The following is a 17,234-nucleotide window of genomic DNA, read 5'->3' as shown; positions in this document are numbered from 1 at the left end:
TTACAGTGGTTGGATAGAGCTACTGTCAATGTGCTTTTGCTTTGTGTGATTGGGCAAAAAACTGATAAAGTGAGTTGTGACATTGAGTTCTTGGTCTGCTGCCTGGGATGTGAGCTGGTGGCATCTTCCCATTGCCGTAACCATGGAATGAGGCTGATGCTGGAAAATCAAACGGCTCAAGGCAGTTCCCAGCAGCCCTGCCCTGTTTGTGATTTGTGCACAGACCCCTGCCAGTGTCAAGTACTTGGCACAGAGCTATGGTGAGAGGCACTGTGAAACTCCTGATCTCCTGCCTTCCTGCTTCCTCCCCATTTCCCTGATCCCTGAAAGCGTTTAGCCATGACAGCACTTCTCTTCACTTTAGCCATGACAGCACTGCACTTCATGTTCTAACAAGTGTTGGTTGCACAGAGGTAGTGCTGAAACTGTTGATGGTGCTGTTATTAGATGACCCCTGACACTCACCAACTAACTGAGAAACTGGAGACCATGAATTTCCCATTTCTCCTGAAATCACTTTCTTTCAGAAACTGCTGCACAGTCTTCCACACAACGCATTACTTAAAGGCAGAGATGAGAATTCAGGGAGTGGGGTCTGACTTCCAGCTGAGGTAATTGTGCAAGGCTACTGCCAGGGAAGAAGCGAGGCAATCCTGACTGGATTGAAAGCTGCCTCACTGTGAGCAACCCCTGAACCTGGAGAGAACATCTGAGTGCTTGTTAGGCTGCTGAGAGGTGGGTCTGACAGCTGCTCCTTGTGTGCATAAAGACACAGAAAGCACACAGTCCTGAGGAAGGGAAAGTTGGATGTTAATTGGCTCCGAGTGACTTCTGGTGCCAGGAATGCTCAGTATGGGATGATGCTGGGGATGTAAATGGCAGGAGAGAATTAATTGCATATTGTGAGTGAGGAAGGACTATGGTGCTCAGAAATGAGTTTAGCTTGTTTTGTTGGTTTTCTGGTAATTTTTCTAATTTGGGTTAATTTTGTGGTAGTGATTATGCCTAAATATTGTTCTAAGTCTGAAATTAGTACTGTGGTTATCTGTTGAAAAAGTTCTTAGTCTCTTATCAGTTTTTTTTTTATATATATATTTGTATATATTTATTTAATTTAAATAAATATAAGTAAAAAAATATGATACAGAAAATATATATCTATTATTATATTAGAAGGTATTCTCTCTAATATATATAATATCTATGAATAAAATAAATAAAAATATCCATATAAATATCATTAAATTTTGAAAAATAAATTTACTTTCTAAATTTTAAATCTGGTTCAAATAAAGGGGTGTCCTTGGTTTTTATTTGGTTAGAGGCAGGAGTTTTATTTTAAATAATATAAGTAATATAGAAATGTGGATCTTAAGATAGAAATATATAATAAATATATAAAGAGAAATTGCTAAAGTATGAATATAAATTTATATATAAATATATGTAAGTAATAGGAAGAGTTGTAGTATAGAATATAAATAACATTATATGGGAATATAAATATAAAAATATGTAAATATAGTTTAAAAGAAAGGGAATGTTTTGGCTTTTATTTAAGTAGAGGCAGGGGTTTTATTTTGAATATTATAAGTGTTAGAGAAGTAAAAATCTTGACGCAGAAATATTTAATCAATGCATAAAAATATGTATAAAAATATATAAATATCTACTCGCATCAGATGTAATATAGAATATAAATTTATTTATAACTTGACATTGGTAAAGATAAATGTATAAGTAAGCAATAGACATTAATATACATTATAAATACAAATATGAATATAAAAATCAGACATAAGGATAAAACATATTTAAATATTTTTTAAAAGAAAGGGTTGGGGTCTTTTTTATTATTGGGTTAGAGGCAGGGTTTTTTTTTTAAATAATATGAATGTAGATATTATTGTTATATATTTCTAAATATTGAGATATAAAATCAAGATATAAATATATATATATAAACACAAAATTTAAGTAAATATAAATAATAGGAAGAGATGTAATGGAGAATACAAATAAGAGTATACATTAGTATACATTTTAAATGTAAAAGTGAATATGAACCTGAAAAACAGAATTTTAAAAAATATTTAAATACAGTTGAGAAGACTGAGGTTCTTTTTGGCTTTAATGTGCGTAGAGGCAGGGGTTTTATTTTAAATAATGTAAGTGTTACAGATGTAAAAATCCTAACACAGAAAGATATAATAAATATATAAAGATATGAATAAAAGTATATAAAAATATAAGTAATAGGAACACATGTAACATAGAATATAAATTTATAAATAAATCGCTAAATATAAATGCAAAATCGATCATACATCAGTAAACATTTTAAATATAAATTTGAAAAATGTTTTTTTAAAAAAATTAAATACAGTTGAGATGAAAGGGGGTTTTATTTGCCATGTATGGGGTAGAGGCAGGGGTTTTATTTTGAGTACTGTGAGTGTTACAGAAGTAAAAATCCTAACAGAAATATATACTTACTATGTAAAAATATGTATAAACATATAAAAATAAATTTAAGTTTTAGGGATATATGCAATATGGAATAGAAATGTATTCATAAAAACAAATGTATAAATGGACAGTGTACATCAATATACATTGTAAATAGAAATGTGAATATTAATATGAAAAAAATATTTTTTTAAATATTTAATTTTTTTTTAAAGAAATTGTTGAGGTTTTGTTTTGTTTTGTTCTATTAGATTAGAGGCAGAAGTTTTTTTTTTCCTCTTCCCGGTTGTTTTGGGGCATTTATTTCAGAGCAGTTTTCGGCGGGGATCGCCCCTGTTCTTTTTTGCCGTCTTCGCTGCCCGCAGCCCCGAGGCGCGCTGCGCCCCCGGCTGGGGCGGGCGGCAGTGCTGCCGCCTTGTGGGCAGAGCGCGGTACTGCAGCCCTGCGCCGAGAGGCCGCCACCTTGGGAGTGGCGCGTCGCGGATGTCGCGGACTTTTGGTTGACCTTCTCAACAGGGCGGCGAAAAGGGCGGGGAAGCGGAGGACCGGGGTGGGTGTCACTGGACTGCCTGCATGAAATACCGACCCCGGCGCGGCCCCGGTGGTATTTTCTGTGACGTTTCAAGTGTACCCGACACATGCTGTGGTCTCAGCGGCGCCGCGGGCGGGCGTATTTCGGCGGGTTTGTGACAGGCATGTGGGGAAACGCCTCGCTGTGCCGGGGTCCTCTGACAGCCGCTTTCCCGCCCTGAGGGAGCCGAGCCGGGCCGAATAGTTCCGAAGAGCCGAAGAGCCGAGTGTGGGCGAAAACAGCCGAGTTTCCCCGAAGAGCCGAGTGTAGCCGAAAACAGCCGAGTTTCCCCGAAGAGCCGAGTGTGGCCGAAAATAGCCGAGTTTCCCCGAAGAGCCGAGTGTAGCCGAACACAGCCGACTTGAGACGAAGAGCCGAGTGTAGCCGAACACAGCCGACTTGAGACGAAGAGCCGATGATAGCCGAGTGTAACCGATAGCCGACTGTAGCCGACATTGGCCGCATTTAGACAAAGAGCCGAATATGACCGACTTTAGCCCAACCGGGCCGAGTTCAGCCGAAGAGCCGGAAAAGCCGAATTTAGACGAAAAGCCGAACCGAAACGATTTTAGACCTAAGCCGCACCAAGCCTAATTTAGCCGAGTTTATTTAAACAGAACCGAACGACGCCGCAGCACTCTGCCTACAGAGCGCCGGTGCAGACGGCAGGGGGCGGTGTATAAAGCGAGTATAAAATATCAACTGTATATAAGAAGGAATAAAAAGCTCTGTGTCATGTGCAGCAGTAGAAAATTTCAGGCTCCCAGGGAATAAATAGTTTTCTTTCAATCATTATAGTTTTGGGGTTTTTTTTACTCCCAGGTAGCCTGAAAGTTACTACTGCTGCTTTTTGATTCTAAAGCTAGGAAGGAAAACCAAGATTACAAATACAAGAAAAAGAAAGGGAAAGGGAAGGGGAAAAAAAGGAAAGGAAAGGAAAGAAAGCAGGAGAGCAGAAGGGAAGGGAAGGGAAAGGGGTGAAAAACAGCGTTAAAAAAAGAAAAAGAGTTGGAGGGGAAAAGAGAGGGCATTCGGGAGGAGCGGTCCTGCCTCAGGTCCTTCCCCGCCCTGGGGCGAAGGACCCGTTTGATGCCCGGGAGGGACTGCAGCTCCCGGTGGCGGGGGACGGAGCCGTGGCTGTCAGCCCGAGACTCCAACTCCCGGCAGGCTCTGCTGCCGGCGCGGCGTGTGACGCAACGGCTATCGCGGCACATGAGTGGCTACCAGCCCGAGACTCCAACTCCCGGCAGGCCCTGCTGCCGGCGCGACGTGTGCCGCAACGGCCGACGCTGCCCGGGATTTTTCTCTAAATCGGCAGTAAATACAGCTGAGTAAAATTAGCTTGGTTTTCTTCCTTCTTTTTTAACTGAATTGTTTTTATTAAAAATACTATTTGAATATGTAGAAAAAGTGGGGATGTCCTGTACTATATCCTAGCTTTTCTTGTTTATAGGGTGCTCAGAAAACATGCGTCCCTTAGAGTCCCTCAGAAAGGTTCTCAGTGCGATCTCTACCAAGGTATGTATTTACTAATAAGTGATCCCTTTAGATATTTGCCTGTGTACCTTTTCCTGTAATTCAGAGCTTGCGTTCTGTGGGTTTTATGATAAACCTGTAAAATATGTAAGAATGCTTTTGCAAGTCTGAATCGTTGAAGGCAGCAGTAAGTGGATTTAGAGCCTGTTCTTGACCAGACAACGGGAAAAAGTGTGACTTTGATGCTGAACTTGTTTTTTTCATTTTTCATTTGACTTGTCTGGAATGATTTAGGAATAGAGAGAGCTAGAAAAAGAGAGAAATAGAATTGATTATTGAGCACTCCTCAAATGCTCACCACGATTCAGTGTAGAGCCGAAGTGAAGGGTGATGGAACAGAGCTCTGTGCTTTAGAAGGAAATAAATTTAAACCTGACCTCCGCACAGAGTCTCACTAACTTCTTTTGTTTTAAAATACAAAATATGATTAGGAAGTGTTGGAAGTTAGTGTTTTGGGAAAGAAACGGCAGTTCCACAGAACATTCCATTTAACAGAGGCTCTGGGAAGGATTCATGTTGTAACTGCTGTCACTGCAATCAGTTGGTGGTTCAGCCTTGAAATGTGCACTTGCCCTTCTATAAAGCACTGTTTTGTTTGCCTTTCAGTGCTATGAGTCTTGATAAATTGGAGAAGAGCCCAAGAGAAATTTTTCATCCCTTGATATAAAAGGTAGGAAGTGACTTTTTTTGGTTTGGTTCTTTTTCTTTATTATTTCCTGGAAATAAAAGTAATTAAGTATAGGTACTACTGGTTTGTTTCTTCCAGTAGCAGATGATAACAATAGCAGTAGTAATAGTAAAAATAATAATAGAAATAATAATAATAGCAATGTAATACTACCTAAACTGTCTTTATCCATTGAACTGGCCATTTCAAATCAAAACTTCTAAACACAAATCAAACCATCATCCTCGTAGAATCTTTCACAGCAGTGGGCTATAGATCCTGGTTTTGTTGACAGGATTTATTGGTTCTGGAATAGCAAGAGGGAAGTACAAGCCTAACTACTTCTAGCTCACAGACCCATCCAGTGAATACTGCTTTGTGTTTTGGTGGGCTTGTGATGACTTTGAAATCAATTGCTCATTCCAGTAAAAAAAATTAATGTTTTTTTGAACCTGACAGCAGAAATAACTTTAGGCACCAACTTAATAATAACAGATCACCAATTTAAGTTCATAATTTTATGCTGTACTATCAAAGTTTAAAGGTAAATTTTTACTTATTAGGAGATGGTATAAAGTGTATGTTCCAATGTGTTGGATGTATGCAAAGGTACATACGTACCCGAAAGTCCTTAGAGGAAACAAATTTTTACGTCTGCTGTTTGATTGTTTCTCATACAATATTTGGTTTTATTTCCCAGGGATCGGTGAATTTTAACTTTGGAGTCCTCTGTGCTAAGGATGCTCAGCCTACAGATGATGAAATGTTCAGTAATGGTGAGTTTTTCACCTTCTCTTTAATTGCTATGCTGATCTGAATAAGAAAAAAACAAAAGCAAGAGAAAAAAAAAGGATGGTTTATTATTTTTTACGCTGTTATGTTTGTTTCCTCAGTATTTGCTGCAGCTCTGCGAACCCAAGCTTTGGGTTCCTTCTGTCCCACTGGGAGTTGCCCAGTTTGGTTGCATCTGGTGAAATTCACCCTGAGACCTTACAGAGCTAGCTCAAACTACGTGAGAGCCATTTGCAGTTCTCTCCAGACACCTGGAGAATGGGTGATGTTTCTGAGGGTCTGGCAAGTATACTTGTATCAAAACTCAGTCTGTGAAATTTCTGGGGAAAACCCTTCTGTGTCCTGAAGGGTTCAAACTCTGGTGAGGATCCAGTTATCAGGTGCTCACCTGGATGGTTCCAGCTCTTAAAGTGAACACTTGTACTCTTACCCTGTAGTTTACATCTATTGTATTTTTGTTATTTTGCAAGATTTTACGGCTTTGCAAAATATTGTGCATTTCACTCTTTGGAACCTCTCAGATCGTTCTTTGGTGCAGCACCACCTCATGGGACACTTGGCTGCCGTCCTGAAGGGGTTGGTCGCTAGAATTGTAAATCCTGGAGAGTTTGTAAGTCTTCTGTCCCCAGGGAGGTACCATGCTTTGTTTACTTTTGTTCTGTTTGTTAGGCGCTGCTTCTCATTGGAAGTATGAATTTCAAACTACCCTGTTCTTATTTTAACTGTTTTCCTGGTTCTCTCCCTACGGCAGGGAAAGACTCTCGTATCCTTGTCGTCGGGCTCGGTGCTGTCCAAGAAGATGCAGAGACTAAAAAAATCATAAGAAGCAAAATATGACTGCAGGGAAAACAAGCTGGAGAGAACAAAAGGTGATATTGTTATCCTTACCCTGTATTAGAAACATCCGCTGTGCTTTGATGCTGGCAGCTGCCAGGGGCTTGTTAGCTCTTTGTAGGCAGGTGTAGGTGTTCACTTGTAGGTTTTTTCTCTGGACAAGTCAATTCAAACTTTGCTAAGCTTATATTTGCAAATTACTCTCTAGCACAGTCCAGCATGACATTTTTGAATGTTGTAAAAATACCATGTTACTTGGAAATTGCTAATGATGAGAAGCTTTAGGGAAAAATAAGATGTCAGGGTTGGGAGATGTGAGAAGAATTTTGAGGGGATGTTAGACTGAAATAAAGCACACTTGAAGCTGGACTGGCACGCTGGCAGATCCCCTATTAAACAGTAGTGCTGAGATTAGCCTGGGGGTTGCCCATTGTTTCTGTAGAAATAAATGTTTTCTGGTCTTCAGAGGTAAGCTGCTTTGAAAAGCTGGAAGGCACAGCATAGTGACAATCCGTGTGCTTCGCATTAAAAATAGATTTCAGAAGGGTCCTAGGCTTTTGTCTTTTCCTAGAAGTCGATGTAATCCTATTGAGGAGTTTTTAATTCTGTGCTGCCATGTCATCGATCAGGGCCCTGTCGTACTAATCATCATACAGATGCAAAACAAAAAATCAGACCCTGTCCCGACCACTTAGAGCCCAGAACACGATTTCCTCAGGCTGCCATTTGTGTGCCATCGGTACTCACCACGGAAGCGAGCTGGGGATTGTTGCACCCGTTGGGAACAAACCGCTTCTCGTCACACAGAAATGGAATTGGGACGACGCCTCAGCCAGCCTCTCTCTCCTGAATCTGCAGCAGAGCAGTTCCAGTCCATGCGGGCAATCCAGTTCCTGACGATCTGAGCGCACGGAGCAGCGCTCAGCTGCTGTGGGGGGCTCAGGGAGGGCAGAGTGTGCATTGTCATCTTCCTGAACCTACAGACGCGAATCAAAGTGAGAAGCCACAGGGTGGAAAGCAGTCGCATATATGCTAAATAAAACTTGCAGGTTTTTTTTAAGAATTGTTTTTGCTTGTTCTTTGTTGTGCTTCTGTGCTTAGAAAACCTCCCTTTACAATCAGTTCAATTCATCAATTGAACCTTTGTTTGCAGACTCTCACTGAGCAGAATTTGTTGCAGACTCAGTGCACGCTGTGCAGGCCTCCCGGGAGTGTGAGGAGCTCACGTGTGCTACTTTTTGCTTTAGGACGCTCTGAGGTATTTATTCCTTTTGGGATACATGATGAGAATTCCCAAGAGAGGTAGTTATAAGGTATGACATCGGGAAAAAGCCTGTGTGGTTGGAATGTTGTTGCTGTCAAAAGTTAATTTTTTCTTAGCCAGTAGTTAGCTTTTTGCTTTATTTTTGTGGTATCAATATTTTATTGTTTAAAAAATTCCTTCAAAATAACTTCAGTGGTCGCCCACCAGTACCTTGTTCAGATTTGCCTATTTGCTTGTAGCTGAAATGTTCACATCTTGTTTATCATTCTATTTAAGAAACTGCTGCCCAGCCAACTAATAACTGAATATCCATCTGTCTAGGACACGGGGAGAGGATTTAGGTAATGTCTTTATTTCCAGAAAAAAGTTCCAGTGTAGTTTCTAAATAGAGGAAAAGGGGGTGAAGACTCGGGGCTCTGATGCCGTTGGGGCACCCCAAGGTCCCCAGGAGAGGGGGCCCCACTGCGGTGCAGGAGCAGGTGTGTTCTCATGTAATATTGAACAAATTATAAATATAAATATGAAAATTATAAACATGAAAATATTTTTAAAATACTTAAATAAAGCGGGTTTTCTTTATTGGTCAATAGGCAGTGTTTTGATTGTAAAAATTATAAATGCAAATAATATAAAGGTAGAAATCTAAGTTTAGAAATATATAATAAATACATACAGATAAATATAAAAATTTAAAATATCAGAAAAAATTAGTTGTAGCAGTAGATATTATACATAATTTAAATAATGATTTAAATCTATTTTAAAATTTTATATATATATCATTATTAATGTAATACATCCAAAGAAACGATAAATTAAAATATGAATGTATAATTATACAAAGTATAAATAAAAAATATTTCAGTATCCTTTAAAAGAAGGGTTTTTTTATTTATTTGGTTAGAGACGGGGTTTTTATTTGGAATAATGGAAGTATTATAGAAGTATAAAATTAAATATAGAAATACACAGTCAATATAGAAAGATATTTGTAAAAACACGAGCGAACGACGCCTCCTTCGGCCGAACCAAGGCGAGACCGGCGGAACCTGACGGCCTCGAGCGAACCGAGGCCAGGCTTGCGAGGCTGCCTGAACGGAGCCGAGCTCAGCCGAACCGAGCCCGCTGCTCTCGTGCGCGCTAATTAGCGCGAGTGCGGTCACTGCCCAATGAGCTCCTGTGCCACGCCGCGCTCCCGATCGTGTCCGTGCGATGGCCGGGCCGCCCGCGGGACGCGGCAGCAGGAGAGCCCCGAGCCGGGCGAGTTTAACGTGAGGCGGCGCCGCTTGCCCGCCGTCAGGGAGCCGAGCCGAGGCGAGCTCAGCCGAACGCGGAGAGATCGGCTCCGAGTTGGGCCGAAGCGAGCCGAGCCGCGCCGAGGGCAGAGAGTGGCTCCGAGTTCGGCCGAAGAGAGCCGAGCCGCGCCGGGCGCAGAGAGCGGCTCCGAGTTCGGCCGAAGCGAGCCGAGCCGCGCCGGGCGCACAGAGAGCGGCTCCGAGTTCGGCCGAAGCGAGCCGAGCCGCGCCGGGCGCAGAGAGCGGCTCCGAGTTCGGCCGAAGCGAGCCGAGCCGCGCCGGGCGCACTGATCGGCTCCGAGTTCGGCCGAAGCGAGCCGAGCCGCGCCGAGCGCAGAGAGCGGCTCCGAGTTCGGCCGAAGCGAGCCGAGCCGCGCCGAGCGCAGAGAGCGGCTCCGAGTTCGGCCGAAGCGAGCCGAGCCGCGCCGGGCGCACTGATCGGCTCCGAGTTCGGCCGAAGCGAGCCGAGCCGCGCCGGGCGCACTGATCGGCTCCGAGTTCGGCCGAAGCGAGCCGAGGCGCGCCGAGCGCAGAGAGCGGCTCCGAGTTCGGCCGAAGCGAGGCGATCCGTGCCGAAGGGTCGAGTCCAGCCGAATGCAGATGACAATGGCCGAGTTTAGCCGATTAGAGCCGAGTTTAGCCGAGCAGCTGTGAGCCTTGCACGCTTGAGGTGAGCGTGCATCGTTGCCGGCCTGGGATTGAGTGAAATGCACTAAGGAAACCAGCTCTGGGGAGGGAGGCAGGGAAATCCTCTCTTAACGTTTACCAATTCGTCCGTCAAACTCATCACGGCAGGACAGAGTGAAGACTGAAAGTGTAAGAAGATGTGGAGGGAAACAGAGAATCTGGCAGGAGCATCGAACGCACAAGTGCACGAATTTTGCTTTTTGCTTGGATGTAAACTCAGAAGTTGTAAGGAATTTGGGAAGGAGAAGGGACATTTCAGAAGGAGAAGAAGTTGTTGTTGGAGTCCTGGCAAAAGCTTTAAAAAAAAAAAAAAAAGTGGTTTCTTTTTTCTTCACTATTATATTCTTTGGTGGTATATGGTGTGCTGTTTTATTTCTTGGTGTTATTAGCTCTGTGTAAATTGTTTATTGAGTCAAGCTAACTTTGCATGGGTTGTTTTGTATTTGAGGTAGGATCAATTTCAAGAGGTTTCTTTCACAGACTTCTGATAGGTATTACTGGGATTTTGGTTTTGTTTACTGTATGCATAAACATAGAGATTTGGTAGGGCCAGCTGGGCTGCTGGAGTTTTGGGTGTGAATTTATTAGATGGCTTTTGTTAAACACAGAATAATTATGTAAGGTAACAGCAAATTACCCAATTACCCAATTGATCTAGCTATGTAACCTTACCACAAAGTTTTATATCTTGCCAGTTTTCTGTTCTTCTGCTCCAAGTAGTTGTTGCAAAAAAAGAAAGCACTGTTACTTTTCTGAAAAGTTTTCTTCTATAACAAGCCCTTTACTGCCCTTGAATGTGAGTCAGAGGAGCCAAACAGCTGTAGCTGCTCTGAGGGCTTGGTGGGATTCGCCCCCTCCCTTTTCCTGGGTGGCATGGGAACGAGAGGCGGGCACAATCAGGGGTATATTAACCCCAGCCGTGGCTGGGGGGCTTCATTCCCTCTCTGGGATGTGCTGGGTTAAGAGCTCTCCTCATTTCAGTGAAGAGGCTTTTTCAGCCCGTCTCAGCATCTTTTCAGCAGGTGTTTCTGGGCATCTAAAGCACAGAGGCTTGGAAGATTCTGTGAAGAAAACAGCATGGAATACAGGGAGTATTTAGGTTTGTGATTTTGGGTTTTGTGTTTAGGAGTGGTAAGGTGCTTTTGTAATTTGTAGTTTTGCTCTGGTTGTTTTTTTGGTTGGATTTCTTTTGGTGGAATTTTTGGTTTTTTTTGGTTTTCATTTTGGGGTTTTTAGTTGGTTTTTGTGGGGGTTTTGGATTTTTTGATGTTTTCTGTGGTTTTTTTGTTTCTGTGGGGAGTTAGGTGTTTTGGGATTTATTGTTTGTGTGGGTTTTGTTTGTTTGGTTTTTTTCTTTGTTTGTTTTTGGGATTGGTTTTGTTGGGTTTTTTTTGTTTTGTTTTGTTTTTTTTTAATTGAGGAGTGCAACTCCCTGAAATTCCAAGCTGTGTCAAGCACAACATTTTATTCAGCAGATTGATCATGTCACAAGAGGGATCCGCCCAAGGTCCAAGATGATGTTTGAGATTGAGGCTTCAGGTGAGTTGAGGATTGTGATTGGGAGAGGGAGGGTGAGCAGTTAGGAGTTCTTGGGAGGGAGTTTGCAGGCAGCAGGGTGAGAAAGGGTCTTTATTTGTTTATTTGAGGCCTCCCCCACACAAGGCTTCTCAGAAGCCTAGCAGAGGCATTCCCATGTCTTACAGCACACAAGGTCATCCACTGCACTCAGGGGAATGCCATTTAACTTTGCCTTTCTCAAACCCAGGTGCCACTCCTAATGAAGGCCTTGGAATCATGATGAAGCTGGAGCCTGAAGGAGCCAGGCACACTCAGGAGAGAGCAAGTAGCTGCCTTGCAGGGATTTGGCCCACATAACTCTGGACTCATACTTTGGTTTTGGTTTTCTTTATTGTAGCTCACCGAGAGGCTCACAGGCCATCACGAGGCCCTCCGAGGCAGACTCATTTCAGGTGCAGCGTGGATTCCCATCACCGATCATCCAAAAGATAAGTCGAGGGCCTTGGCCTGGAGATGAGAGAATAGTGGGTTGGGAGTTCTTGGGGCAGATTTGAAAATTGGCAGCCGGAAAAGCAATCTTCTCCAAGGGCCTCTTAGGACAGCTAAAGGGAGAGGCTCTCCTTTTGATGGCAGCTTTCAGGCGGGCAGTGCAGAACAGCTCCGGTCTGTGTTGTGTTGTCCAGTGTTCTGTGTTCCCTAGTGTGTCTTTGGGGTCCCTTTTGCCTTCTCCCCTCGAGACCCTCACCACAAGCATGATGTGTCGTGTTTCATGTCCCCCCTGTTTGCCACGTTCTGTGTCACGGGTGTGTGCACACATTTTTTGCCGGAGCTGTTCTGCCCTGCCGCATGGCCTGCTGCAGTAGGAGAAACCGTGGGGCGTTGGAATTTGTAATGCTGGCTGTACTTGGGCTCTAGATGCTATTCCTAGATTGACATAAGGTGTTTGCAGCTTGTGAGTTATCCTGGTGGTGTTTGGCATATGTTGTAACTTTCTTTCAGGTGCAGACGCATTCCATGTGTGGCAGGGGGTCAGAGTTAGGAGGTGTCGGGCCTTCTTAGGAGTGCGGTGAGTAGCTGAGTGGTGGGGTTTTGGCCGATGCGGTGCCAAGATCAGGGACTGATGTTTGGTTCTCTTTATTCTAGCTGTCTGAGAGACACCAGCCCGGTGCCAGCAGGACCTTCCCAGCTGACGAGGTGGCCTTTCTTTGCACCTGACAGGGACCAGCATCCCCAGATGTCTGAGAGATAAGTAGAGGGCTGTGACCCACAGAGGGGATGAAAGCAGGGTGCTGGTTTGGGAATTCCTGGGAGGGGGTTTTGAGTCCAGTTTTGGGGGGGGGGGGGGGGGGGGTGTGGTGTGTTCATGAAGTGGCCCCTTAGGCCCCATAAAAGCCAAGTCTCACTTTTGATTGCAGTGCTGAGGTGTGCAGCAGGGCAGAGCAGTCCCGGTGTGCATCGTGTCACTTGTCTATTGTGCATTATGTGTTGTTTGTGTATGCCATATCTTTCACTTAGGGGGGCCTGTGAGAAACCCTGGCATCATTGTTAGCCTCTGTGATCTCTGCACTCCTTGGCCTGGCGCCCAGGCCACAGAACTTTTGACTAGGGAGCTCAGACAAGCATCAGACTCTCTTCTCTCTTTGGAAGCATCCAGTCAGACGTCTTTTCAGGTCTTGTTCTGAGCTGTACGGACAGCTGTGCCCCACCTGGATCCATTATGGTGGATTAGGACTTGTAATATTACGAGGTTAGGTAGAGGATTTTGACTGCAGGATTCCTAGGCATCAGTCTTTGCTGTTCTTGGAATAAATCATTCAGTAATCATCTTCTTCCTCCAGGGTTTTCTGAGCCTCATCAGCTCACCATCGGTCTCAGCTCACTCATCTCCTTTTGCATTCTCTCAGTCCTTGCAGCCGTTTTCCTTGCCAAGAGATTTCTGTTCCTGTTGTGTCCCCGTTGTCTGTCCTATCCTGTGTCATGGCTCTCAGCACACATTTGTGCCCGAGCTGCTCTGCCGTGCTGCACAGCCTGGTGCGATAGGAGAAGTCCCAGGGACTTGGAGGTTGTAATGTGGGGTGTAGTTGGACTCTAGATGGGATTTGTAGATGGGCACATCATATCTGGAGCTCATCAGTTATCCTGCCACAGTGTGACTCTTGTCCTAACTTTTTTTTCAGGTTCAGATGGATTAAATGTGTGCCAGAGGGCCCCATGCCAGGTGTGGGGATTCTCCTGAGTAGGTGAGGCCCCATTTGCCTCTGCAGCAGACTCTGTTACACCTCTCAACTGACTCTGTTACACTGCTGTTCTTTGTCTTTCTTTTAGGAAGTAAATCTGGATGCCAGCAGTCAAGGTGAGCAGTGGAGAGAATTGGTTGTTATTGCTCAGCTCTCAAGCACAACAATTTCGCAGCAGATTCACCGTGTCACAAGAGGGATCTGCCCAGTGTCAAGGATGATGTTTGAGATTGAGGCTTCAGGTGAGTTCAGGATGGTTACTGGGAGAGGGAGGGTGAGCAGGCATCCAGTTAGGAGTTCTTGAGAGGGGGTTTGCAGGCAGCAGGGTGAGAAAGGGTCTTTATTTGTTTATTTGAGAGCCCCTCCCAAGGTGTCTCAGAAGCCTAGCAGAGGCATTCCCATGGCTTACAGCATACAAGGTGATCCACTGCACTCAGAGGAATGCCATTTAACTTTGTCTTTCTGTAACCCAGGTGCCACTGCTAATGAAGGCCACAGCCTTGGAATCAGGATGAAGCTGGAGCCTGAAGGAGCCAGGCACACTCAGGAGAGGGCAAGTAGCTGACTTGCAGGGATTTGGCCCACATAACTCTGGACTCACTCTTTGATTTTGGTTTTCTTGATTGCAGCTGACCGAGAGGCTCACAGGCCATCACAGAGCCCTCCAAGGCAGACTCATTTCAGGTGCAGCGTGGATTCCATTCACCGATCATCCAAAAGATAAGTCGGGGGCCACAGCCTGGAGATGGTGGAGTAGCAGGTTGGGAGTTTTTGGGACAGATTCAAAAATGAGCAGAGAGGAAAGCAATCTTCTCCAAAGGCCTCTTAGGACAGCTAAAGGGAGAGGCTCTACTTTTGATGGCAGCTTTCAGGCGGGCAGTGCAGAACAGCTCCGGTCTGTCGTGTTTTCTGGTGTGCTGTGTTCCCTAGTGTGTCTTTGGGGTCCCTTTTGCCTTTTCCCCTCGAGGCCCTCACCACAAGCATGGTGTGTCGTGTTTCATGTCCCCCCTGTTTGTCACTTTCTGTGTCACGGGTGTGTGCACACATTTTTTGCCGGAGCTGTTCTGCCCTGCCGCATGGCCTCCTGCAGTAGGACGAACCATAGGGAGGGGGAATTTGTAATGTGGGCTGTACTTGGGCTCTAGATGTTGTTCCTAGATTGACATAAGATGTTTGCAGCTTGTGAGTTACCCTGGTGGTGTTTGACATATGTTCTAACTTTCTTTCAGGTGCAGATGCATTCCACGTGTGGCAGAGGGTCAGGGTCAGGAGGTGCCGGGCCTTCTTAGGAGCGCGGTGAGTAGCAGAGCGGTGGGGTTTTGGCCGATGCGGTGCCAAGATCAGGCCCTGATGTTTGGTTCTCTTTAATCTAGCTGTCTGAGAGACACCAGCCCGGTGCCAGCAGGACCTTCCCAGCTGACGAGGTGGCCTTTCTTTGCACCTGACACAGACTGGCATCCCCAGATGTCTGAGAGATAAGTAGAGGGCTGCGACCCACAGTGGGGATGAAGGCATGGTGCTTGTTTGGGAATTCCTGGGAGGGGTTTTTGAGTCCAGTTTGGAGCGGGGGGTGTTCATTAAACGGCTCGTGAGGCCCCATGAAAGCCAAGTCTCACTTTTGATCACAGTGCTGAGGTGTGCAGGGCAGAGCAGTCCCCGTGTGCATCGTGTCACTTGTCTGTTGTGCATTGTGTGTTGTTTTGTGTATCTCCTGTCTTCTACCTTAGGCCTTTGAGGGCCCTGTCAGTACCCCTGGCATCATTGTTAGCATCTGTAATCTCTGCATTCCCTGGTCTGGCACCCGGGCCACAGAGCTTTTGACTCGCGAGCTCAGACAGGCATCAGACTCTCTTCTCTCTTTGGAAGCATCCAGTCAGACGTCTTTTCAGGTCTTGTTCTGAGCTGTATGGACAGCTGTGCCCCACCTGGATCCATTATGGTGGATTAGGACTTGTAATATTACGAGGTTAGGTAGAGGATTTTGACTGTAGGATTCCTAGGCATCCGTCTTTGCTGTTCTTGGAATTAATCATTCAGTTATCATCTTCTTCCTTCAGAGTTCTCTGAGCCTCATCAGCTCACCATCGGTCTCAGCTCGGTCATCTCCTTTTGCATTCTCTCAGTCCTTGCAGCCATTTTCCTTGCCAAGAGATTTCTGTCTGTGTCTTGTGCCTATTGTTTGTCACGTCCTGTCCTGTGTCACGGGTGTCTGCACACTTTTGGGATGGGGCTGCTCTGCCGTGCTGCACAGCCTGGTGCGATAGGAGAAGTCTTGGAGACTTGGAGTTTGTAATGTGGGGTGTAGTTGGACTCTAGATGGGATTTGTAGATGGACACAGGACATCTGGAGCTCATCAGTTATCCTGCCACAGTGTGACTCTTGTCCTAACTTTTTTTTCAGATTCAGATGGATTAAATGTGTGCCAGAGGGCCCCATCCCGGGCGAGGGGATTGCCCCGAGCCGGTGAGGCCCCATTTGTCTCTGCAGCAGAAGTGTGTATGGTGAGTGTGTTACAGCTCTGTTCTTTGTCTTTCTTTTCAGGATGTCAATCTGGATGCCAGCAGTCAAGGTGAGCAGTGGACAGAACTGGCTGTTATTGCTCAGCTCTCAAGCACAACAATTTTTCAGCAGATTCATCGTGTCACAAGAGGGATCTGCCCAGTGTCAAGGATGATGTTTGAGATTGAGGCTTCAGGTGAGTTGAGGATGGTGCCTGGGAGAGGGAGGGTGATCAGGTATCCAGTTTAGGAGTTCTTAGGAGGGGGTTTGCAAGCAGCAGGGTGAGAAAGGGTGTTTATTTGAGGGCCCCCCCACACAAGGCTGTTCAGAAGCCTAGCAGAGGCATTGCCATGTCTTAGAACACACAAGGTGATCCACTGCACTCAGAGGAATGCCATTTAACTTTGCCTTTCTGTAACCCAGGTGCCACTGCTAATAAAGGCCACAGCCTTGGAATCAGGATGAAGCTGGAGCCTGAAGGAGCCAGGCACACTCAGGAGAGGGCAAGTAGCTGCCTTGGTGGGATTTGGCCCACATAACTCTGGACTCACTCTTTGATTTTGGTTTTCTTTATTGCAGCTGACCGAGAGGCTCACAGGCCATCACAGAGCCCTCCGAGGCAGACTCATTTCAGGTGCAGCGTGGATTCCCCTCACCGATCATCTAAAAGATAAGTCGGGGGCCGCGGTCTGGAGATGAGATGATGAGAGAGTATCAGGTTGGCAGTTCTTTGGCCAGATTTAAAAATTGGCAGTGGGGAAAGCAATCTTCTCCAAAGGCCTCTTAGGACAGCTAAAGGGAGAGGCTCTACTTTTGATGGCAGCTTTCAGGCGGGCAGTGCAGAACAGCTCCGGTCTGTATCCT

General features: G+C 45.2%; 1 long non-coding RNA gene across 1 annotated transcript; it reads left to right on the top strand.

Annotated features, from left to right (window-relative positions):
- The first annotated feature begins 4,312 nt into the window (after positions 1-4,312).
- LOC132085492 (uncharacterized) lies at positions 4,313-7,881 on the top strand. Its single transcript, XR_009420232.1, has 4 exons — positions 4,313-4,558; positions 5,183-5,246; positions 5,944-6,904; positions 7,499-7,881. It is a non-coding gene; the product is annotated as an uncharacterized LOC132085492 (long non-coding RNA).
- The last annotated feature ends 9,353 nt before the right edge of the window (positions 7,882-17,234 follow it).

This window comes from Ammospiza nelsoni, chromosome 30, assembly GCF_027579445.1.
Source record: "Ammospiza nelsoni isolate bAmmNel1 chromosome 30, bAmmNel1.pri, whole genome shotgun sequence".
NCBI lineage: Eukaryota > Metazoa > Chordata > Aves > Passeriformes > Passerellidae > Ammospiza > Ammospiza nelsoni.
The sequence above is the reverse complement of the archived record's forward strand: the minus strand, read 5'-3'. Positions and strand labels throughout refer to the sequence as shown.